Raw genomic sequence first — 24,083 nt, 5'->3', positions numbered from 1 at the left:
ACAGAGCCGGCACTACTCCAGTGTTGCTTTTCCATGTAAAGAAACACCTTTTCATGTCGCCACAAGGTGTGTTTAGGACAGCTACGGGTGGAAGGGAGAGGGCTACAAAGGCACACGGGGTGGGAAGGTGCTCTAGGAGGCAATCCCCACTGTGAGACCCCGTCCTTACTAAGAAAGCTCACAAACCCTCACACTACACTGTATTTTCCTGTGTTTCCCCTGGACTGGCACTGTCTAGAAGTTCTCTTGTGGAAGGCTGTTAATGTTCAATAATTGACACTGAGATAACAAACAAGTAAACTTGGAAGAAAGTAGCTGAGTCAGGCTAGATTAGATTGAGGTGGCAATTTACTATTTTTAGTTTTAGCTGTTGGAAATGGATACCAAACAAAATCTCACTAAAATCCCCCTCTAGCCCCCTCTGGCCTTTATGGCTCATAAAAACGTTAACGAGCTCACAGGTTGGGTTTATTATTGTTTCAGTGTGTGATAGGAGATATAAAGGAATGCCCTTTTCTCAGTTTATGGAGGTTCTTCGGAGGCTGGCATGTGTAACACTTGGCCTGTTGGGAGTTTCACGCTGTTTCTAGGTGCAAACGCGATAATGAGTAATAGAAGAAAATATCACAACATGTTTCAGTGTGTCTCGTCTTCCGATGAGAACTCCAGACCATTTCTGCACAGCTGTCTGAACACAGCTTCTATCTGATCCTTATCGTTTCACTCCCAGCAACGGAGGTGGCTGTACTTTTTTTTTTTTTTACTTTAAAAATGTTGAGGAAACTAGATGGAAATGCTGACAAAACAACTTCCTGCCCTTTCTTCTGAGCAACTGGACATGCTAGATATTTTCTCTATCATCTCGTTTAGCTCAGCATGTATTGCGCTGGGGGCTTGGGTGGAGAGGTGACGGCTGCTCACACGCACCGAACGGGTCGCTCCTGCGATCCCCTGTTCGATCACCGCTGGTTATCCCTGGGAACAGATTTACCAAGCAGGATGGTCACTGCCAGTCCGATTTCCCTCTCATCCGCCCCAAAACACCCCCAAAGGGAAGCAGCTGGGATGAGACAGGAGCCCTAGCGGTGTTTATAAAAGCGCTGCAGTGCGAAGCTGCTTATCCCAGGACTTGCACGACTGTATACAACGCGAGCAAGGAATGTGCGCCCGCAGCTAGATTCCATCGAAGAGCAGATCTGCGGATTGATTTTCCCAGTAGGACACCTTCCATCTGCAGAGCATCCACAGGTTCTTTTATTAGCCCCGCTGTTGTTCATGATTCCAGCAAGATGACGAAACAGCTCATGAAACGGCACTCGGCTCCACGAACGCTGCCCCGTACGCAACACAGAAAGTCCCAAGATGGGGTGGTGGCAGAAGCAGAGCCTGGTAACAGGGGCAAGGCAGGAGCACGGGGAACCCTACGAGCGCAGACCACATGAGCAGTGACGTTCAGCGCCGGCGACGGCGTTTCTCAATCCGTCTTTCGATGGGAACGCACCTCATCTAGGCACAAAGTCGAAGAATCGGCTTGTGCCAGTGTAGCTCACATGAGCAAACGGCACCAGGAGCGCTGCGACTGCTGGCAATAAAAACTCATACGTTCATTTACTATTTCCGTCCCTCCGCTTTGGTTCTCTGCATGCATGGGCATGTTTTTATGCATTTTTATTTTATTTGCAATGATGTCACAGGCAACCTTTTGATGACTTATGACCCACAACAGGCTAAGTACCACTGGCTCATGAAACAACGAAGGAAGAAAAAAGTCAGGACGAAGGCTGGAATAACATTAATTAAATCAACTCAGCAACGAAAAGGACAGAAGTGGCACATACTTTCCACAGCGACCTGCCACGGGTATTTCGGGAGGAGCAGACGGATAAGGGAGGCTTTTGGAGTACCTAAGAGATTTGGACACAGCAGAATATGTTCCCTCGGGCTGAGCACCTGAAGCCTGAGTAGCCACATCAAACATTTTTGGGGCATAGCACGCAGCACGGCAATTTGCTGGGGACTGGGCTCTGCCACAGGATATGCTAATATACTATACAAGAGGTCTGAACACATCCTTGGAGTAACCACACAAATTTGCATATCCTTCTTCAGAAATGGATTTTATTAGATGCCCTGAACAATTTATTTAGCACAAGCATGCTTTTATGTCCCCAACCTATCAGAAAGCTCTATTAGACCGTTATGCTGTTGAAAAATAGTCTCTTACGTGTCGGAGGGAAACTACTCCTGAGCCATTCCTGGCGCTTTTAATTGATGGGAGAGGAACACGTTGTTCCCCAACAGCATTTCCTACTGATTCACTTCTCCTTCGCATCTGATTTACAGGTCCGATCTTGACTTTTCACCACGCCCAGATCTCCCAGTGACTTCAAGGAACAGGGCTCTGTGGGGGCAGTGTGAAAGTCACCCAATAAAGGTTTTCGAGAGGAGGCTGCTGAATCCATCATCACCGGAATTTACATAGATCTAAAAGACGCTAACAGGTTCGCTAAGGCAAGTATGACAAGCTGCGTCAACCGAAGCGGCACGATGTAATGAAGAAGGACCGTGCAGAACGGCCCAGGTATTTGCAGTGACGATCCTCCGCGCCCCTTGGCAGAGTACGGCGCGTCCACTGCACGCGTTGTCCGCATCAGGCGGACCCCCCTCTTTCGGTCCCTGGGTGCGAAGGAGCTCTACCATACATTACTTGTGGCTTAAGAGGTACTGCAATGTGTGCAGATTCCCTGTCATTTCCTACCGCCCACTCCAAAATGATACCAGAAGCCGCCTTCTCTAAGAGAAGCCGGAACACATTGTGATCCTTTTGTTTCCCCCACGAAGAATTTCCCACAGACACTCAGCTAGTCCTCAGCTCAAATTAAAGATTTCTTGTGTTAGATGCTCCATAATCACATAAAGCACGCGTTACCTTTAGAGCCGGGCAGTAAATAGGACAGTTATACGGGGATATGACGGAGTGCAGAGAACCCGCACGCAATGTTGCGGCAAGGGAAAGCCCGATCCAGCCACGTAGTCTTGGAGAGACGCTGGGACACAGCGAGGCTTTGCCAGCTTCATCCTTAGTGCATGGTACATCCACAGCAGAGTGATCTTGTGTCTGGATAATCCTAATGCTGCAGTGATTAATTATAAGCACTGCTTCTTTAAGACTGGGAGGGGAAGAAATCCATTCCTTCTGCTGAGGAGAAAGAGAAATGATACCCTTGAATAGCATCATTTGTATAAATGATCGTGCTTTTTACCCATGGTTCATCTGCCAAGTTCTCTTGTTTGGGAGGAACCTGCGTGCGTTTTGAAGTGCAAAGTAGGATAATGGATTATTGTTATTAAAAGGCTTACAAATTGGGCAGGCAAGCCCCAGGTGAGAGGTCGCTCTGACTGTACAAAAGCAAAGGTTTGACATGAGCGAGGAAGCGTGGGTTTGACCGAGAGGATGGGGAAAAAGGTTTTGTTCTCCAAGACCGCAGGTCTGTCCGTCTGCCTGAACAGAAACTAGCTCACAGGCTCTTCTGAGTTTCTCAGTCTGCCCGTTCGTAGTGTGCGCTGAGCAGGGGTGACAACAGCAGCATTCATTCCACCCCGAGCTTTTGATAAATCTGGCTGCTGCAGAAAGGAACTGAAAACAGGCGCTTCATATTGTGGGGCTGGGGAGGGGCGAGGAGGAGCAGGAAAGCTGTCTGAATGACTAGGAAAGTTTCGGCTGTCCTTCCCAGAGGGCGAAGTCCTGGGACGGAGATGGAGCCACAGTTTCATTTACTCCAGAGAAGGAGCCCTAGACAGACCGATGGTTGCCCTGGGTATTTGGCTGAAGGGTCATATCCTAATGACAGCAATGATACTTGCTTAAAGTATGTCAGGCGTTGCAGCTTGAAGAGATGCCGGGTCCTCAGGAAAAAGTACATCGCTGCCGACAAAGACAGCCAGAGCTAACGAATACAGAATGAGGCGCTGTATAATGGGATGTCTCTTTACCAGCTTGAAGCCTGTTGCTGCTCCCTCTGATCTCAGGCTGACGCTGTGGCAAACACAGGCTTCAACCAGAAACAAACAAAACTGGAAAGAGGAATCAACAACCCGGGTTTCCCAGAAGGTTGAGGAGGGGCCGGGTCCAGCACTTCCCAGAAAATAATCAGCTATGGTGACAGTGCTCTCCATCTCAGAGCAATCTTTCCCTTTTACAGCTCCAACTCCTGCCAATTATACAAGATTCCCACCTTTGATTTTTAAGAAAGAAAAGAAAAAGAGCTACCTTTCCAGCCCACAGGGTTACAGAAAGACTTTAAAATGCTTGACCCCTGAATTCTGAAAGGCGATTAGCAAACAAACACAATTCAAAATATGTAGGCTAAAACACCGTGTCTCATCAAGTTTACACCAACCTTAAGAGTTTTTTGAGGGCTCTACTTGTGATTTCTGAGCATGAGGTTTTAGTTACACTGCGCTGGATAACAGCAGGCCAGAGTGCCATGCTTGTTTTCTTAGCAATTCTGTATCAAACATACCTCATTTAGAAGCAGAGAAATGCAAATTTAACGTGTGATCGGAGACTCCTGACTATGTCGGTCCCCTTTGTGCACTCTGTAATGCAGACTAATCAGAAAGTGCCTTCACTTATCCCCATGCAACACCGTGGACTTTAATTACTGACCTTCGCGAGGCATTTGCACAAGGGCAGTTTAACAGAAAATTTGCGGGGGAAGGAAAAGATGATCATGGCAGGAAGGGAGCCACTCCTTTTTCTCTTAGCTCCCCAGGATTTAGGCCAAAAGGAAGTCAGCACTTTTGGAGCAATGGCTATTCTTACACTGAAAGCGGCACAGCAGCGGCTGCTCTGTGCAGGCTGCCTGTCTCAGAGGACAGCACCGCTCTGAAAAGAGCATCTCAAAGACACTGCAGGCCTGGGGAGAAACGGTGGTCGTGACAATTTACTTACGCTTATCTAATCCTCTAGCAACAGAAATACTGGGCTTTATGTATTTTATGTGCTTGGAAAAAAATGTTTGCACTGACCTCCCTGCAGGGAGCTGCATCAAGTGGCGAGAGAGGGGTCATTTTCCCCATGTTCCTAAAGCTGCAGGAAGGGTGCCAGCACGTTCGTGTCAGGTCCCTCCAGGACATGCCACCCTGCGGATCTGACCACCAGAGATGTGCTGGCAGTCTCAGACCCTGCAGCGGCCCAAGCCGTGCTCTGGCAGCAGTAGTCTAGACAGGACAATCTGGGATGGCGGCTTTACTTAAGTCCTCCAGAGGAGCCTGACGTAGACTCAAGCTTTTGATTCATGTTCCAGCTCTTGAGCTCAGCGCTACCTTAGCACAAACCCAAGACGCTTTGTTTAGTTTCTTCCTCCTTCCCTTCATGAACCTCACTCAGATGTCTTCCTAGAGCGGAATCCTTTCCACCCATCGCTGTTCTCCCACCTGCCAAAAGCTTTGCCTGTTTCTTCTGTACAGTCTCATCAGACTGTGGCAGTAAAACTCGAAGACCTTCCTAAAACTGTCCAGCCTGGATGCAGCGTGAGTCTTCCTCCTCCTACACAGTGCCCTGCAGAGGCCAAAAAAGCCCAGAGGATATTAGAAGATGTTAAGAAAATACAGTTGTGCCACAGTGTACTTTAATAATGCAGTAACATCTTGAATCCGCTTGCAGTCTTAAGTCATCCCATTGCTATGGCCTCCTTTTTTTTTTTAGAACTGGGAAAGTCTAAGGTGACATTGTTGATGAGGGATGTTAAAGTGGCTGCAGGAGCAGGACAGCAGAAACAGAGTAGGCCTCTCTCATCTGAAAAGATGATGACTGCTGGAGCTCCAGAGCGGAGCAGAGATTGTGATCAGGGAATGATTTGTCACTTGTTCCTGTAACACAAGAAGTAGGCAAGAATAACTGTAATTATTAGACTGCAGTTGTGAAACAGAAGAGCTTCTCCACACGGGGATTTGCTCCAAGGCTGCGGCCTGAATGGGCTCACCGGGGCCATCATTCTTTTTCACGTTTTTTGTGCATCATTCACCTGTGGAACTCAATGCCACAGCCTGAAGTGAAAGTCAAAAATAGAAACCGGTTCAAAAACTGCCTCAGAGAATTCAAAGAGGGATCATCACAGTCTAGTGAACGTAATGGTGTGAACGTTTTGTTATTGTTTCTGTTTTCTTTTTTCCTTCATTCTTTTCTGCCTTCCCCTTTCCCCTTCTTCAACGTATATCCCATTTGCCGTGACACCTAAGTTTTCAGTGTTACTTCTGAGCTTGAAGAGATTGTTTCTTTGGTTTCCCTTTCCACCATAGGGCGCGATAGTTTCACAATAGTTAAGAGCCAACAATGAGGTGCTGGGATGCGGTGAGATGTTTTTCTCCAGAAAAGGAGATTTCAAGCTACCAGAAAGTTTGGCAGAACCACGCATTGTCAGCAAGGGAACATATTGTCCTGAAAAGATAGGCTCAGCCCCCGAAGTGTTTCCTGGGTGTTGCAAGTTTTTGTTCGTTGGATCCTCCTTTATTTTTTTCAACTTGGTGCGTCACCGTAACTTGGATTTCAAGTACCGCTGATCACTAGGAAGGCATGTGACCACATCTCCATAACTTGTTTGGTCCTGGACTTATAAACTAACAAATATTTGACCGCTGCCTCTGCACTGACATGGTCATTACCAAAAATGGTCCAGGTTACAAACCACCCGTGTCCAGCCCAGAGGAGAGCTGCTATCTGCTGTGTGGTGACAGGGCTTCCAGCAGGGAATGCTGGCCTGTGAAGTCACTCAGACTCATTATCTCTATTTCCAGCACCCCCAGAGTGGTTTATAGTTTGTGAAGTACTAAACAAACACTCGAATATACTGTGGTTTTACATCAGTGACATGAACTCGTCTCTATCCCCTGCTCCCCATCACTGCCCGAGGGGTTTGCTGAGACGGGGCTGGCTTTAGCAAGTGATAAGAAAGTGAGGAGAGGGCACAGGGAGATCGGCTGCCCCAGAGCAAAACACTAAATCCTCCAGACAGGAGAAGGAAGTAGCATGCCAGAAAACAAGAAAACCTTGTAAGACCCTCAAGTGTTTTGTCAGAGGCAGTGTTGGAAACCACTGCTGTTCTTTTCCACAGCAGAAAGAGAAATTGGGGTGGGGGGAAGAGCTCTCCACCACAGATCAGATGCAATGCGTTAATAATATACTCGCCTGTTCCGCCTGAACAGCTCGATGTAGCGGACAAGCCTCATCAGTGAGATGGCCGCAGTTCCACTCAGACGCTGAAAGACAAGTCTGCATTCGGCGCGTTTGCAAGGGGTTTCTGCTGTGGCCGTAAGGGTAACTGAGGGCGGCTGCAGCCCTGCAGCATTAAGCACTGTTTTCCACTGTGGCAAGGTCTGGAGAGAAAACCCTTAAGGTAGGTTTTTTCCTGGGAGGCAGGTGTTTCAACGCAGGCCAGAAGGGTGACAAGAAAGGGATGCAGTACCAGGCTGTCTGTGCTGGGGCGCTGCTTCCCAGCGTAAATCCAAACGGTCCTCGCAACAGGCAGCGATCCCTCCGCAAGAAGGGAAGCAAAGCCAGCCGAGGGGCGCAGCTTCCCTGTCCAGACCTCGCGCCCCGAACTGAGGGTGAGCCTGGTTAGCCAGAACGATGGGAGGGGATTAGAGAGTGCTTTTACTTTGCATTTAACGAACACGCAGACAAACCAACACACCCTAAAACTATTCATTTCTCCACAGAATGTGAGCGCTCAGGTCTGCAGGCACAGGAAACAGCTTCATCGGAAGGCCATAGAGAATTTTCCACAAATTTCTGGCATGCACTAAGTAATGCCAGAATACAAACCAATCTCTTGTTCTCTTCATTTCGAAGTCATAGATGAGATCGTGGTGGATATCCAGGAAGTTTCACAGATAATCTGGGTACTGTGTGTCCAACAGCAGTGGCCGGATGTCTGATTTATTCTGCATCTTCAATGCAAAACCTACACAGTGAGCCGCCAGGTAACTTGGTTTTGGGTTGCTATGTGTGTCAGTATATTTTGTTTATGCTCCGCCAGACTTGCCAAATGGCTACAGAGCTGCGTGCATCCCCAGTAATACCATACGGAGACTATGGAGACCGCTGAACAGGTTAGTGGTTTCTGACAGAGAAGGGGGCTCTGCAGCATCTTGTTTGACCTGAGAGTCCTGAGACAGAGCTCAAAATTTACCTTGTTCTGTCTCACCGACAGAGACGTGAGATCCCTTTGCTCCTGGTGGCAGGATAGCGTGTCTGTGTGAGAAGAAAACCAAACAGCCCCGACACTTTCTACCAGCCCAGACGTAAGAGTTTCAGAGCCCTTCCACGCTGCACAGCAATTGCTCCCTGATAAGAGAGAGCCACTTCCCATGACTTGTAACACAACCGAGACTTACTTTCTGTGGAACACGATGGCGAAATGCGTGCTTTGAAATGACTGAAGTCATTCTAATTCAAAGCTGTACTATAGTTAAAGTGGGATTAGCTCAGAGAGCCTAACCTATTTGGGGCTTGAGACAATTTCCTGGCATTGAGGTCCAGGCCGTATCTTCTCGCTCTTCAGCAGCAAAAGATTTCTGGGCATCGCTCTGGTACAAATAGGCGGTTAACAAGTCATTGCACAGGGTCATTGGCTGCAGCTTGTGAAATCCTGGCTTGGAGAATATTTGCATGACAGACGGTTCATATTCAAACAGTCTGAAACAGCAAAATCCCTTCAACTTGTGAATGTTAAAGCACTTCCAGAAGCAATAGAGAGAAACCGGCCCTTGACGTATGCCCATAGCGTAAAGCCTGCAAGAGTAAATTTCCGCTCGCCTTGTCCCATTTTTCCAGCCGATAAGGCCAACTCACACAGAGCTGTGCCTGGGTCGAGAGAAGTAGCAACCAACAAATCCTTCCTCCTATCCCATCCAGAGGAACAAGGTCTAGTAGTGGGGGGCTCGTGCAGCTTGCAGGAGGTAGCAAGGCTGACGCTGCTCTGCAGGCAGCTGGCCGCATTCCTTCTGGCCCAACAGCCTGACCGATGCACCAGGCGCTTAGCCTACCTCTCTCATCTTCTTCACCTACAGCAGAGAGAAAAAGAGATGGTGCTAGCAGAAGCCTAAAGGAGGATGGGGGACTGAAGTTCAAGGTTCTGTCTCCCCTCATGCCTAAGCAAAGATTACGAATCTTTGTTTAATCATTCCCCAGGTAAAAACACGCTGCAGCAATTATCCCTCCCAGCGCACTGTTCGAGGGCCTCTCCCTCCCTGTCGGGACAAAGAGAAATACCTGCTCTTGCTGCCTCGACACCCTACAGGTGCTGAGAGTTGCAACATGTCTCAGAAGCCAGCACCAAAGCCCTCGCTCCCCTGATGGTATCGTTGCACCAAACAGAAGAGCTGGAGGTGATACGGAGGAAGGGGGACCACGACCTGGGAAGTCAGCAGCTCCACCACTCGGAGAGATGGCTCTGGGAGAAATGAATCACCTGAGATCCAAAACCAGCAGAACAGGACTTGAAGCAGTGCTTTATCTCAGGCAGGTGCCTAGACCAATGGGCTATAAATTGGGGCTTTTTCTCTCTCCCTCAGAATTCTCTGCTGGAGCTGCCCTTCACCATTAGGTGTTAAGTGGTCTGTTTTACCTCTCCGACTCCCCAGCCCAACAGAGCTGTCAGGACCCAGACCGCTGTCACAGCCAGCACGGTCCTTGCTCACTGGAACACAGGGACAACCTGCTCCTTTCACGAATGCGGCACTCTCAGAGTAGCGTCTTCTGATCTAACTGTTCCTCTGCACTAATATCAAGAAGTTGAGCTGAGGGTAAGAATTCAGATGCGTGCAGCCCTGGTTTGAAGGAACGTGGCGCAGCTCTTACCCTAGGGAGTGACCCCGATCATCTCTCAGATCTTACAAAGAGCTGGTGAAACCAAAGCAGAAGCGCTTCAACGGGCGAACAAGAGATATAGAAGTGGCTCCTTCTAGGCTAACAGCCTGCTGATAGACATGTTCTCAGCATGAATGAGAGGCAGTCCAAGCCTTAGTCTGCACCTCACTAGGGACATTTTCTTGAAGGCTGCCCGGCAATCCTCGCAGCTACCAGCTCTTCCCTAGAGTACGCCGTTCCCTCTCGGCCATACCAGCATACTTGCGAGTGCAACGGAGACCAGTTAAAACAGAATGAAAAAAGTGAGATTAACTGCTTTGGAGGCACCAGAAGCAGCACCCTAGCAGAAGTGGAGGCCACCAATACTGTTGGTTGCAAAGGCCTTTAGATGTACGGAACCCGCATCTCCTACGTCTCTAACAACCTTAGTCATCACGAGAACATATACGTGTGGGGTAGTTGCAGTTTTTTCATGCTCGCTTGTTGTAGCTCTCCTGATCCGGCCTAACTCCTCACTCTCTAAAGGCATGGCACATCTAACTTTGCAGCGTCCAAGCGGGCCAGTGGTCTTTCACTTGTGTGGGATGCTGAGGTCCAAGACTGAACTCTAGGAGCAGCCTGCGCCGTACAGCGAAGGGGGCTCAGCTCTAGCGCAGAATCCAGAGGAAGATCCTCTGCTACAGCTGCGACGATCCAGGCACACAAACTAGATTTAAGGTTAGATGTTAGATTAAGCTATACAAAGGTGCTGAAGTGTGACTACTTGAGGAATGGCTCAGCGGTGCGAGACAACCACCCTCCTCCGCCATACCCGCTCCTGAGCTGTACAGACTGCCAAGTGGTAGGATTCACCCCAGAGCTGGTTAGGTCACAAATCAGTCCAAATAGGGCCACTGTAAAGGAAGTAGGAAGCTTCATTTATTTGGGTACCTTTGGAAATGGCATGTCTGTACAACCCTCATTTGGCTGTCTTGTGTGTATGCATTATGAAACAGCCTCATTACACACACAGGTCCTATTTTATTTTTGCCTCCTTTCCTACACAGGACAGGGCCTGCTCTAAGGATGAATCAGAGGAGAAGACTATTGTCTGCAGCATCCCAGCTTCAACATCTGCTGAATTTGGACCATAATGTGTCAGTGAAGCGGGGAACTGTAGGAAGAGAAAGGATTAGGGCAGCCAGTTGCTGCCCTGAGGACTTGGCAAGTTATCAACTTATCCTGCGCCTGCTGAGCAAAGTAACGAACCAGAATTTTTCAGGGTTGCTCACCAAGTATGTGTGCACGCACCCCTTTGCTGAACGCTCATCTGCACAGCCTTGCACTAGTCCCGCAGAAATGCAGGAAACTCGGTCACCGAAAGGAAAGAGCATTCTTTTTTTACGCTTAGCGCTTACCAGCCTCGGCTTAGTCTGTACAACAGGGACCAACGTCTCTAGGTTTTTCAACAAGAGACTTGAGAAATACATAGGTATCATAAGGATGAAGCACAGAAAAGCTCAAGGAGAATATAATTGGTTTGGTCTGCAAGGTACGATTTGAATAGTGAACTGCAGCAAGGCCTAGAGACACGCTCACATACAAAATCAGAGGACTTCCACCAAATGCTGGCTCATAGCACCCTTTTGCCACTACAGTTGTGCGTCTCTCCCTCCCTAGAGAATGAGAAGCTGCTTCCAGGATCCGGCACAGGGGCGTATAAAACCCACCCACATTTTAATCTAGCATTTTTCCATCAGGAGATCTCAAAGCACTCTGCAAAGGAGAAGCCTGTTATCCTCGCTTTACTGATCTGGAAACTAGGGCACTGGGCGGTGAAAGTCAATTGACAAAATGCAAAATTGGCATCCAATACCTCTGGATGTTTTCGTTACAGTCCAGCCCCTGGGCACGGGTGCCTCCTTCTCTGAAGGGTGGCTGCAGGGTTTCCAGCTCTCGCAGCACATCTCTCCTTTCCTATTTCAGCCCACAGTCGCTACTACCGTGCCCTCTTTCAGGCCTGTTGCTCCCAGTCACTTTTGCCTCTCTTCTACTTCACCAGGCTTCTCCGGGAGAGCCCATTTCTCTGTGCCTGGCTGTTCCCAGGTAAACTAATTAGGAAACCCTCTGCCTCCAGAATTTGTATACTGGACGATCCACCCTTGCACAGAGACAATGTCGAGCAGATAGCTGGGAAGACAATCATCTTTTTAAAGCAGGTCTCTGAGCTCGAGCAGAGGCACCGAAGCATCGCAGATGTATAGGATAGCCAGAATCGTTCGTAATTTAGGTGGCTACAATAGCTGAGGAAGGGAGTGTTTTGTTTAGCTGTAGCTATGGTTACCGTAGCCTATAACTGCACGCATTTCCGTTTTGGAGCACTCGTGGGGTAATATAAATTTCCTTGATGCCACAGGCCTGTTAAAACGCAATACAGTTATTTAGTGCATTAGTGACATACTGCTCTTTGGCATGGCAGGCTGTATGTGGGCTAGTGCGCAAAGCGAAGTGTCACCAAAGGTTTATGGGAGGAAGGATTCCTTCTGCTCGCCTACTTAGGAAGGGAATTAGGTAAGAGGTGTTTGACTCTTCAGTTGCCTAAGCACAAGGAGACCTACATTCTCGACACACCGAAACAACCAGCCCCGAGAGAGACTGCGTAAAAGCCCCGTAGAGTTCAGGGAGAATCACCCCACCCGGTGCCTGCAGCGCAGAAGCGCAAAGCTAAGCTTCCGTTCTAAATGGGGTTTTGAATTATTTTTTTTTAGTTTGGGATCTTAAGCTGGAATTACCTGAAGCCTTAAAAAACACACAACAATGACCAGCCTGGTTTGTGGCTGCTGCCTTTACTCCCGGCATGTCTAAGCTTGCTGCGGAGTTACGCCAAGGCAAACTGCAAAAGCGCGGGGGTGAAGGATACAGTAAGTAGAATGTAACGACTGTATTACACGAACGATACGTTCAGGCAATGAACTTGATGCAAGCGGTTAGTACCTTTCAGTATCTTTAAAGGACAACTCCTCGAGCAGGTGGAAGGGAGCGGGCGCAGTCTTTGCCCACTGATGTCAGCGGGAACGCCCAGTGCCTTTTGAAGCAGCTCCCGTGTGGAAACGCTCTCCTGCTCCCCTCCTGGGAGCGTGTGAATTCTCAAGAATCTGAGCTGCCTTTCAGCTGCAGAGGTGACTGATTTACACAAAACCGGATAGCAAGAACTTCCTGAGATGACCCTGTTTTGTGAGGAGATTCTAATCTCATGACAAGTTTGTCTAGCCAGATAATAACAGTAATTAGCCAGGAGGCAAGAAGGTGGATCTAGGTATTCTACTTCATGAGTAAGAAGGAAGTTTTATGGCAGTGGAGGAGGAGGATGGAAACTACTAATATCCTTCAAAACGGTGTTGGAACGAACAGCACAGCAGAGACGACTGCACTTGAGGGGAGAGTCCCAGCCTGCTCTCTTCCCAAAGTGGAGATGCTCGGAAAGGAAGAGGTCCTTTTCCAGAATAAGCCGGTGCTAAGCCAGTACCAGCATCACCCTTATCATCCCTCCTGCGATGTAACCCGGTTCGTCTGAAACACGGAGTGGGGGACAAAGAGGACGAGTGCAATAAATATATGTCAGCATTTCAGATACTCAAATGAAATTTGCAGCGGATAAATGAGCAAATAGAGGAGGCAGGCTCTCAGTAAAGACCATACTCATTCTAGGATACGATAAGCTGAAAAATATCCTTGCGGTTACCGTGCAGCTTGGTAGGTGCATGCCTGCTGCAGCACTAGCAGATTATCACCTGTCCTTATCTCTTGTCGTTTCCAGTCAAATATTTGCAGAATGCTTACATACTGGGTAGATAACAACCCACAGGAACGGAGAGAAGAGAATACTTAATTCAAAAGCGCAAGGATTATTTTTTTTTTTCCCCTGGAAAAAAGGGTCTTTATAAGCCAAAGGTGAGCCGTTCCTTGCAAACAGGTAGCTCTGGTGGAATCAAGTGATGCAGTTTTGTCTTTCTGGGGTGCTGCCAGACAGCCTGAAATGATAGTGTGGAGAGGAATGTGAGATTTCCCCCTTTCATCATAATGGTTACTTTGAAGCCTAATTACAGCCATTTAAACACCAGCCCATTAGCCATCCTACTGCTGATGGCTGCACCGAAATGCACAGCCAGACGGGAAGTTCTCTCCCGGAGCTGGCTGGGTGGCTCAGGCGTTACACCGGAGTCCGCAAAGGGCACGGACCAGCGGCGGGGTCCTGGGCCTGGCAGCCTGCGCCGTGCCTGCTCTAGTGCCGTGCAGAGGACAGGAGCGCCGCGGACACGCTGCAGCGTGACCCACCACGTGGTGACGCTTCACGTGCCACAAAGGCTAGTGCTAGGCAGGTCCACCAGAGAGCTTGGCCACTTCACCTCAGACATTCTGCAGTTCAGGGTTGTGTCAAAAGATGACTACAACAGTAAAGATAACCAGCAGGCAGCACGTCACCTAAGGCTCCTCTTGAAAGACAAGTACCCAGAGCCAGCGCCGATCCCTGGCTGCTGCAGGATACTCTGCAGGCCGATCCCCACTGCTTCTAGTAGCTGTGATGAACACAAGGCCTGGTCGCATTTGGTGCTCTCTTCTGTTGCAAGACTTGTCCCTCCATTATGTTTCATATTTCTGTCTCTGTGCAGTCCAAAAACCGGGCAGCTAGGTTTAAATCGTGAGTGTCCAAGCACTTTGCCTTTTCGCAAGAGAAGTTCAACCGGTGAGCCATCTCTAAAATAAAGGCCTAGCACAATGGTGTCCCTTCAGCAGTGGAGAAGGCGCAGAGAGGTGAGAACGTCGACTCTTTTACATTCTCACCTTCCATGATGAGTGACGACACCTGATCCCCGCATGGCTCCTAACGCTGCCTCTCACAGGCGGGCCGCCCAGCACAGGCCAGCTATTCACCTGCTGTAACTGGAATAGCTGTGTCTACTTCATGTCTTATGGGGATATTCATGAGCTGAAGATCTGACACTAGTGAAGTTCTCGTGCGTCTGGTCACACTGTAAGGTAGGTGAAACCAGCGCGGCTTTCCTTCAACTTGTTTGGTTATGTACTGCGGCAGTTCAGCTGCTTCCTGACCGACCGAGACACCCCTGCAGCGGAGGCGGCATCCTCTGAGGGCTGGAGCAGAGAGCTCGGGCAGGATTAACAACAGCTGTCCCAAGACAAAGTGTTCCCACTTGTGAATCAAAGCCCTTACTAAGATCGTATCATGTCCAGACATGTTTGATACTTATTCTGGCAGACACAATATGAAGGCAAGGATCCATCCTTTTTCAAGTGCATCTCTTTTTCTTTTTTCCTCCTTCTGCAATGGGAGAGGAACGCAAACCGAAACATGCGCTTGCTGAAAGGTTGGAAACAGGAAGTTCTGTTGAATTTGCACATTCCCTGTTTCTGATGAAAAGTAGGAAATATAAATCACAGCCTTTTATTTCAAGTTTGGCATACAAATTTGCCTTCAAGGTAATGTCAAATAACAGACTTCACACTGCTTGGAATTAGGCTGATGATATTCAGCGAGAAGTACGAGGCAGATGCTCAGTTCTGGGAGCGTTTAATTTTGTTCCAGTTCCCCATTCAAATCTCATCTTTGAGAAACGCACAAAAATAGCAGCAGCAGCAAGAAAATAAATAATAGCTATTTTACAGCATTTTTACCATTAAAATGCATCTTCCCTCTTTCTGCTTCACATCTTCTAAGTGCTGGGGAAAAGCCCTTAATTGAAATATTTTTATGGAAAGAAAATCAACTTTTTTTTTTCAGTTATTGTTTTCCTCTCTTTTGCTTTCCTCCTCTTACGTAATTTGGCCTTATTTTTAATTTTTTTTGGTCTCCTACTATTTCCACCTAGGAACACTTCTGGTTATACTGGAAATTCAGACCAAGACATTCAGCAATTCAGAAAAAGTGTCAAGTGAGTTTATGTTTTGAATCTGAAAGAACAAAAGCAACTTTGAACTATTCAGAGGAACTATAACGAGTCTTCTAACAAAGTCATTCGGCCCTATGTCAGGTGTACGCTTAAAAGGTTTCTTGAAAAAAGTATTTTTCTGCTACAGGTGTTATTCTTTTTCACTAAAGTTATCGCAGACAAAACCGTATCTCATTTATCTGACTTACTCACAGACAGAGAGAAAGAAAGGATCCTACAGCAGAACGACGTTTTCCACATCTAATGCGAGGAAAAAGAGACTACGCTGACCTACCAGAGAAATGAAAGGTTACAGGCTGGCACGCAACGACCACCTAGATCCCTCCTCATCCCCGCTCGGATCACGAGTAAAGCTTTACTTCACTCCGGCCTCAAGAAAGGGCAGAGGAGCGGTTGTGCACAAGCAGCATGTGAGTACAAATGAGCCTGTTGTTCTTACGGGAGGATGCGGCGACCTTTTGTCACTATGCGAGCAGCGCTCTTTCCAGAGTGGACTGCTCCTGCTGTTGGAAGTTAAATCTCTGCTTTGTTCCCTGCAGATACAGACCTGATGTTTGTGCAATGACAATGAGTAATTTGGCTTCACATAAAGACTTAATGCAATTACTCCAAACACGTGACGCTGGCATTCAAAAGCAAGTACTTCACATTACTTGTCTTTCGTTTCCACTTTGTGACTGTAACTGTGCTGCACATTGATTTGGGAATCTGTAGTGTTGCAGAAAGGGGGAAAGCCTAGAGCCCCGGTCGCCTGCTGTCATGGTAACGGTCACGAACGACTTCACGGTCTTGAGACGAGAAACTGGCCTGCAACGTGATCTGAACCTCCTTGGAGGAGCTGCAAACTATCGGCAAGCCTTACCCGAGCAAAACAGTCTCTTATTCTGCATGAACTGCCATATTCTGGCTGTTCTACTCACGTTCAAAGGCATCTCAGTTCAGCTGGGCTGTCCATGCAGGAGTCACAGCAGCTCTACGCAGGCGTGGACCTTACTAGAGGCACGGTTACCCGCAGTCTCCTCAGCTGGGAAGGCAGATGGCAGACGTCACCACCCCGTAGCTCAACCGCTCCGTCCCCTCTTTCTCAGTCGTGACAGCCATTTCAGGAACCAGGTTTTAAGGCTTTGTGATGCCTGCATCTTCCAAACTGAAAAAGAGGAAAATCTGATTTAATCTTGAGGGACAGGGCCTATGCAAGTCCTGTTAGGATCAGCAGTTTCTACAGACGAAATTGTGTTTATCTATGGCTGCACTGTTCTAAAGAATTTTGATCTGATTTGACTTTTCAAAACTTAACAAACATTTAAGCGAAAACATGTTTTGGAAGGGAAGTGCAAGTGCCCCTGTCCAGCAAGCCAAAAGAGAATGATTCCCATGACTTAAGTAAAACATTGTCACAATCACCATATAATTGCAGGAAAGTTTGGGCCCAGCGAAAGAGCATTTCCTAAGGTTAATTCCAAACAAGCTGTTCTTCGAGCAGTGGAATTAATGAGTCCTAGTTCAATGGGTACCTCTGTCCTTCGTCCCTTCATCTCCCCACCACAAAAACCTCGACCCCTGTGTCAAATGTAGATGAAATTAGTCAATGCCTTCCAAAGTTATTAAGAGGAGAGTGACAAATGATGAGACAGATCACACAATCGTGCAGGCTCGCCTCCTCCAGAATCCAAGCTGAAAATGACCCATACGGCTTCTGCCCAGCCCAGCAATTATCATCGCTCACAGTAAATAGCAACAGAATATAAACAACGTAAATTCATTTGTATGCAAATGTTACATTGGTGTTCCATGCACAAGTATAATTCATGTTGTTGGGGTTATAATAATTCCATGATTGATTTTAATAACTGTTCCTCTTAGTGATACAGGATCTAATAATACCTGCACTGTTTAGCCTAATAAAGGAGATTATGGACAAAGAGGAAAAAGGACACAAGTTTAAGAATTAAACAACAGAAGAGTTCCTGTCTCCGGCTATCTGTGAGCAACACTGCGAAACTCTCGGCACAAGCAGCAAGCGGGTCTCCCCTTGTCTCATACCTAGGTATCGTATGAACAGCTAAGTGAGAAGGAGTCCCACGGCAGTCTCACCCAGAAATTGTTCCCTCAGTGAAACTCCAACTAAAAGAAAAAACCCCACCCCAAATGAGATTTTTTTCCCAAAGAATTTGCCCAACTCACGTGCAGGAACCATCTAGATCATGAGCACTGCAATGCAAGTATGATGGTAGGGAGCAATTTTAATGATCTGCCGTGGCACACCCACGAAAGCTCGAATATATCCGAAAAAGTTTGCTCCTAAGCTATGATTCCACCTCCTGAATGGGAAACCACCTTTTTGCGTTCCTTTTCTACTGGCGGTTGCTGAGAGGGCTTGTTTCACAGGATTTGTTTTTAAAAAACCCTGTGTGTTCATACTCTTCCCTTTTAACGTGAATCTACTCACTCGCATTTATGCATCGTTACGGAGCTGGCTGTCACAAACGAGAGAATCGTCACCTCAAGAAGAGAATGCGTATGAGCAGATGGCCATCGGCCTGTCCGTTCCTGTAATCATCACACAAGCAAATTTCTAAGATTTTTGCCACAGTTTTGGAGTCCTGGATCAAGTATCTACAGCTGAAGTTGCTGAATGGTCCACTTACCAAGAGGCTGATTTAAAAGCACATTCCTAGCTCCACGCTCCTGAGCTAAGGAAGATGTCCCCTTCCATACGTATTCCATATGAAGACCCTGGGTTTTTGGTCTACTTGACTCTAGCCACAAAGGCCGCTCACGTCAGCAGAAGCTTCTGCTCCGGTACGAGCACAGGCAAACCTTGGGGCTGTGCACAGTCTCTGCTCTAAGCCCCTGCCACGTGCTGCAAGTGCTTTCCAGTGCAAGTTGGCAAAAAGGACAGCTCTAAGGGTAAGAAATTCAGCTACAGATCAGAAACCAACACTTGGAAGCAGAGGTAATCTGCTCCTGCTTCGCAGTACAGCCTCTGTGGGTAACAGCCTTGATGGCCCACAGGCATTAGGAACACCAGCTGTGTTGCTCTAGCACCTACATCTCTCTCCGCTCTCATCCTTTTCCTCTTCCAGGAAAGAGCTTACAGGACAAAGATTATTAATCTTATTTTACAGACGGGGAAACTGAGGCAGCAGCCAAGGAAGCTGAAAGGAAACCAGCTGCCCCGAGTAGCAATCCCTATGCCAGCCACTGGGCCTGGCAGTCTCATTTCCTCTCCTCCAGAAGGGTTTTGTGCACGGAAAACCACGAGCACGAACGAGAAGCACTCCTCGCAAGTCCCAGGAGAGAGGATGCTTGGATTCTTCACTCCCAGATGATGCTGCAGCCCAAAGAGACCCAGCAGTCTTTGGAAGAAGCCTAACAAAGTTAATGAAGCCAGCTACATCTGTGATCTTTATCCGAGTGCCTCTGATCTCCCCACACAGCTGCAGGGCCAAGACAGCCCTGTCTGCAGGGATGGCGTGCGCCTCCACCGTGCCCTCTGCGGGCGAGCCCCCGCCTGCCAGCCAGCGGAGGGCAAGGAGCGGGACAGCGGGCAGGCACAGCCGGCCTGGCTCCCTGCTTCTGAACCATCAGGGAGAGCCCAAATCAAATTCCAAACCACGCTGGACTCACAGTCATTACAAATGGAAACACTCGTGTCATTAGGTCAGACTGTGGACTGGTGAGAGGTCTGTAAAGTTCAGCTGCTCTCCGTTTCCCTTATTACCCTTTGCTTAAAAATTCTTAGCGGTTATACATTTAAAACTTTGAACTTGTTGCAGGTGCTATTGCAAATGCAGTTTCTGCAGATTCACAAGTTTCCATTTTTCCAAGGAAAAAACAAGCTGATTAGTTCAGGAAAAGCAAACAGATTTTTTTTCCCTTCTGAACTTTCAATCAACAGAGCAAAACACGTCACTGGATCTCCCTGCTGGACTTTGTTTGAGTTGAGTAACAGACCAGGTCCTCATTCCCCGCTCTGAACTCCATCGGCCGTAACACACCCGACGGCAACGTTGCGCGCGGAGCACCGCCGACTCCCCTCTGCAAGGTACAGCAGGGGAACACGTGATTTTGGGTGCCCCATGCGGTCACGGGGTTGGTTCAGAGAGGACAACAAGGAGGCAAGAAACGCTCATAAAGCAATGTGCTGCTGTGGGAAAATCTGGCTTAGTATCGAACTGACTTGCACTGAAGTATTTCAGGTTGGGGTAAGCGAGATGGAGTAGTCTGAGTCGCGTCCCCGCATCCTTCTCATGCTATAGTCTGTTGGAAATTTATGTTAAATAAATAAGTAGCCACTGTTGGACTTGATTTGGGAGACAAGAAAAGCGCAATTATTTTTTGAGGGAGACAGACTTGCTTATCAAGGCATCCTCCCCAAGCCACATCTCCACACAGGCCCAAGCGGACAGGACAGCCGCCTCAGTTTGCTCCAACTCAGGATGGCGTGTTCAGTCTCCAGAAGCCTGAACAGGGCTGGGCTGATGTAGGTGTTAACAAAAATCACCGTGCCTTTTTTTCCCTTAAGGAGCCAGACACCCTTGTTTATCCTGACCACCGATGTTAAGGCAGCTGGCCTGCAGAGTCCTTTGAGGGTAGAGCTGCAGATCGTATCTTTCTAGCATCGTTTTGATCGTCTCTCTGATTTCTGAGCCTCCGGCCCACGTTACACCCCAGGTCTGACATCTGACCCTACAATAATTTCCCTGCAGACAGACCCTCTGAGCTTTCACAGTATCACAGGGCTGCCATTTGCCAGAGACCCCAAAGCAGGACCGTGAACACACGCTGGAGAGGCCATGCAGCCGAGAGAGAACAACCCGCCTCCAAAAGCTGCATCTGAAGGAAACAAGTGGGTTCGTACCACAGACGCCCCGGTCCCAAATGGAGCTTCAAGAGATGATCATAACAAAAATATCAGATAGCACCTAATACTTATAAATACAAACACACACGCAAGCACTTATGTAAGGATGCGAGAACCGATGGAAAAAATCAAAATGGAAAAATGCGGTTTCTTCAGGCTGAAGTGAGAGAGAAGCAGCTCTTGTCTTTCCTGTGCTAACAGTGCTGAGCTGTGCCTTACAGCAGGTCTCGGCTGAGGATCCACGGAGGAGCTCAGCCAGCATGCTTAACCAGATTTTCCACCACACCTCTGGGCTGCAGCACACTGTCATTATATCATGCGTGCCTGAAATATCTCAGTAAAGCCGGGACAAAGGAACCAAGGGACCTGTTTCTGACTTTGCTCGCTCTGGCCAGCAACAGCTCTGCGTGGATTCGGGGCGGGGGGGGGCTGTTCTGGAGGGGTGAGCCCAGCCAGTCCCAAGCACACAGGAAGACTGGCATCCTAGCGGGGCAGCACCTCCCTGCTGTCTCTGTCCTAAGCAAGCCTGAGCATCTCTGCAGAGGAACCGAACCATTACAGGGCAAGAAGGTGTCCAGGTCGTTACGGTGCACACGGGGCCCTTCCTCAACTGGGGTCAGGTGAGTCACGACTGTGTAGGTGTGTGGGAGAGTGCATGCGCGTGTACTGACACACACATATACTACTGCTTAATTCCCCCCTGCAGACAGATTTCAGATTCAGAAGGAGGAAGAAAACGCCAAAACCTGGACAAATGCAGAGTCCTTGGCCAGTGCAGAATCTACTGGGCCTGGGGAAGTGAAACCGCAGCAAAAAATGTATGGTGAGTTGTGTGCAACTTGAGAGTTAGCCTTCAGAAGCGATGGGTACCGTGCAGGCCTTGGCTAAGTTCCAGCGAGGCCGAGCCCACCTCCTGCGCACGTGCCTGCCCTAAAACAAGAATACATGGCCTGCCCGCTCCGTCACCCACGTGCTGACTGGCCCCTCACTTCACAACACCATTTCTGAAAAAGTTCAGGTTCTTCCCATTCATGGAGAAAGGGGCTGGGGATTTCAGAGCTCGTTCTTTGCCCAGCCCAAGCCACCGCTATTAACAGGTTTAATTCTCCCAAGAACCACACAACCACCTTGATGGAAAAGCGTGAGTCTTTCTATAGGATGGGCCCTGCCGTTTCTATCAGGAGATAATGTCTTGCACTTTACTCATTCCTTTCTCCTGAGTAGTACCTTCTCCTGTAAATCGACAAGGCAGGGAGGGAAAAAAGGAAGCCGAGCAATTCCTTCATTGCCTCACAGAATGCTAATATTCCCAGAATATTTGTTTTGGAGGCTAGTTTGAGCCAGATCAAATGGTTCGCTTGACCGGGACCAAAGCCTTCTTTCAACCTGCAGCTGGGCTGTCGCAGTGCCTTTCGATCTCCTTTTTGCAGGACATTCAGACCAGTTGCGGCTGTCTGGCTGCAGCACTGTAAGAAACACGGCCTGGCCGCACGGCTCGCCCCGAGAGCAAGGCAAGGTCAGGCAGCACTGCGGCGACACTGCCACGTCCAGATTAGTCCAGCAGAAACTAAATGCTTTGGCATCTCCAAGTGGAACTTGCCGGTGCACAAAGCACCGTTCTCCTCCTGTTTCTCCAAGTTTAAGCCAGCACAAAAGCACAACTTATGGGACCGAAATCATCTGTCCTCAGCACCAGAGCGGCCTTGTGCTGACACGCAGAGGTATCGTTCCTGACTCTGCCCATCTCTTTAGTCTCCACCTCTCCACTATCATAAGCCTTCTCTGTGGGCTGGCCTTACAGCGCTTGTTATTGCTCCACCTCAGATGTACTCGTCAGGTGGCTTCACCAAGATCCTACCAACCCTATTCCTGCTTTCCCTGCTTTTCAGTGCCATCCAGCCCTGGCTCAGAGTCTTGACATATTTCCTCCACACCCAGGCTCGCAGCAGTTCTCCGGTGTCTCCTACTGAAACCAAGAGCCCATTTGTATCCTACTTCTGTCCTCCCGGCAGGGCTTGCTCCTCTCACTCGCCTCATTCCTGGAGTACGCCTTAAGAAAACCCCAGGGATTTGCACACCGACACAATCAGGGGGGAAACAAAGAACAAATGAACATCAGGACTCCGTACACTGCAAACTGCCCACGTGAACCCAAACTGCTCCAACACGAGCGCAGTTACGTACCTGCGCTTTCCTGCCTCCCCAACAGAGAAAAAGAACTGTGTAAATCTTCGACAATACTTGCTATTCAAAGCTTTGGCCTTTGCAGCAATTATGCTGTATACTGAGGTACTAACTGGTAGCTGTTAAGCACTTACGCTGGAGAGGAGTAGAGCTGTCAGACTTTGCTGTCTCTTACGGCGGTGAAACATTACTGAGTTTGCAAGAGCCGACGGGACCAGATCCACAATTGCAGAGCAGCGTTTTCAAAAGTCTTCAGCATGGGCCCAACTCTGCCCTGTTGAGGGAAAACACCACAGTTAGCGACTGCAGAGTGTGTTCCAGGCTTTTGAAAATTAACCATAGATTGCAGAAGGACTTCTTCTGTCATCTGTGAAACTTGGACCGAACAATGTGGTTACACGGCACCTGTATTTTGACTTAAAGGATCCCAAACTATTTATAGTCACTTGCGTTTTCCTTTGAGGCGTGTTCGGGTGGATAAGCAGCAAGGACAAAGCCAATACACCTAGGTCACCTTACTGTAAACAAAGATATTTTCAAATCACGTGCAGCACCGAGTGAATGAGCGGGCAGGCACCTGCACATGCATACTTTGTGTTCCGTCCCCATTGAGCGGTCAGAAGAACTCTCACCTCACAGGGGACGTTCCCCTGCGTTCTCAGCCAAATGAAAACACAGCCAAAGACAAAACTTCAGGTCAAACAAAATGTCATCTTCTACTCAGAACAAAACATTCTGTTTCTTCAAGTGATTTCTTCATTTTACAAGAAAAGAAAAAAATAAATTTTTTTGAAAAAATTAAATGATCATTTTTAGAATAAATAAAAGATTTTTGGATTGAAAAGAGTGAAATCAGACCTTTCTGCAACATTTCTTTCTTCCTGGACTAATTTCACGGATCTGCCATTCCGATCAGAAGAAAGCAAAGCACTGGGCTCCCTGAAATCTCTCCTACCTGTAATCATGGTCAGCGATTAGCAGCTAGGCACTTCACCAACAGCCCTGCTTGCTGATCCCAGGGCAGAATTTCCCCTGCAGAGTCTCCCCATGTGAGATTATATGTTCATCAAAGGAGAGCACTTGAAGTACTAACCTGTGTTTCTTGACCTCTAAAACAAACACACAAGCCTTTGGATCACACCCATCATTTCGCATACCTGAACCTTCTCATGTGAACTTTAGTATCTCCCGCAGCCGCACGTGTTAACAGCAGGGA

At 48.3% G+C, this 24,083-nt stretch overlaps 1 long non-coding RNA gene across 1 annotated transcript in view; it reads right to left on the bottom strand.

Annotated features, from left to right (window-relative positions):
• LOC129205830 (uncharacterized) overlaps window positions 1–23,220 on the bottom strand; it is a 34,368-nt gene extending 11,148 nt beyond the window's left edge. Inside the window, exons 1-2 of the long non-coding RNA XR_008576874.1 lie at window positions 23,002–23,220; window positions 16,737–16,963 (exon numbers count right to left, since the gene is read on the bottom strand). This is a non-coding gene — a long non-coding RNA (uncharacterized LOC129205830). The remainder of the gene's footprint in view (window positions 1–16,736; window positions 16,964–23,001) is intronic.
• Window positions 23,221–24,083: the final 863 nt, after the last annotated feature.

Source organism: Grus americana, chromosome 4 (assembly GCF_028858705.1).
Source record: "Grus americana isolate bGruAme1 chromosome 4, bGruAme1.mat, whole genome shotgun sequence".
NCBI lineage: Eukaryota > Metazoa > Chordata > Aves > Gruiformes > Gruidae > Grus > Grus americana.
The sequence above is the reverse complement of the archived record's forward strand: the minus strand, read 5'-3'. Positions and strand labels throughout refer to the sequence as shown.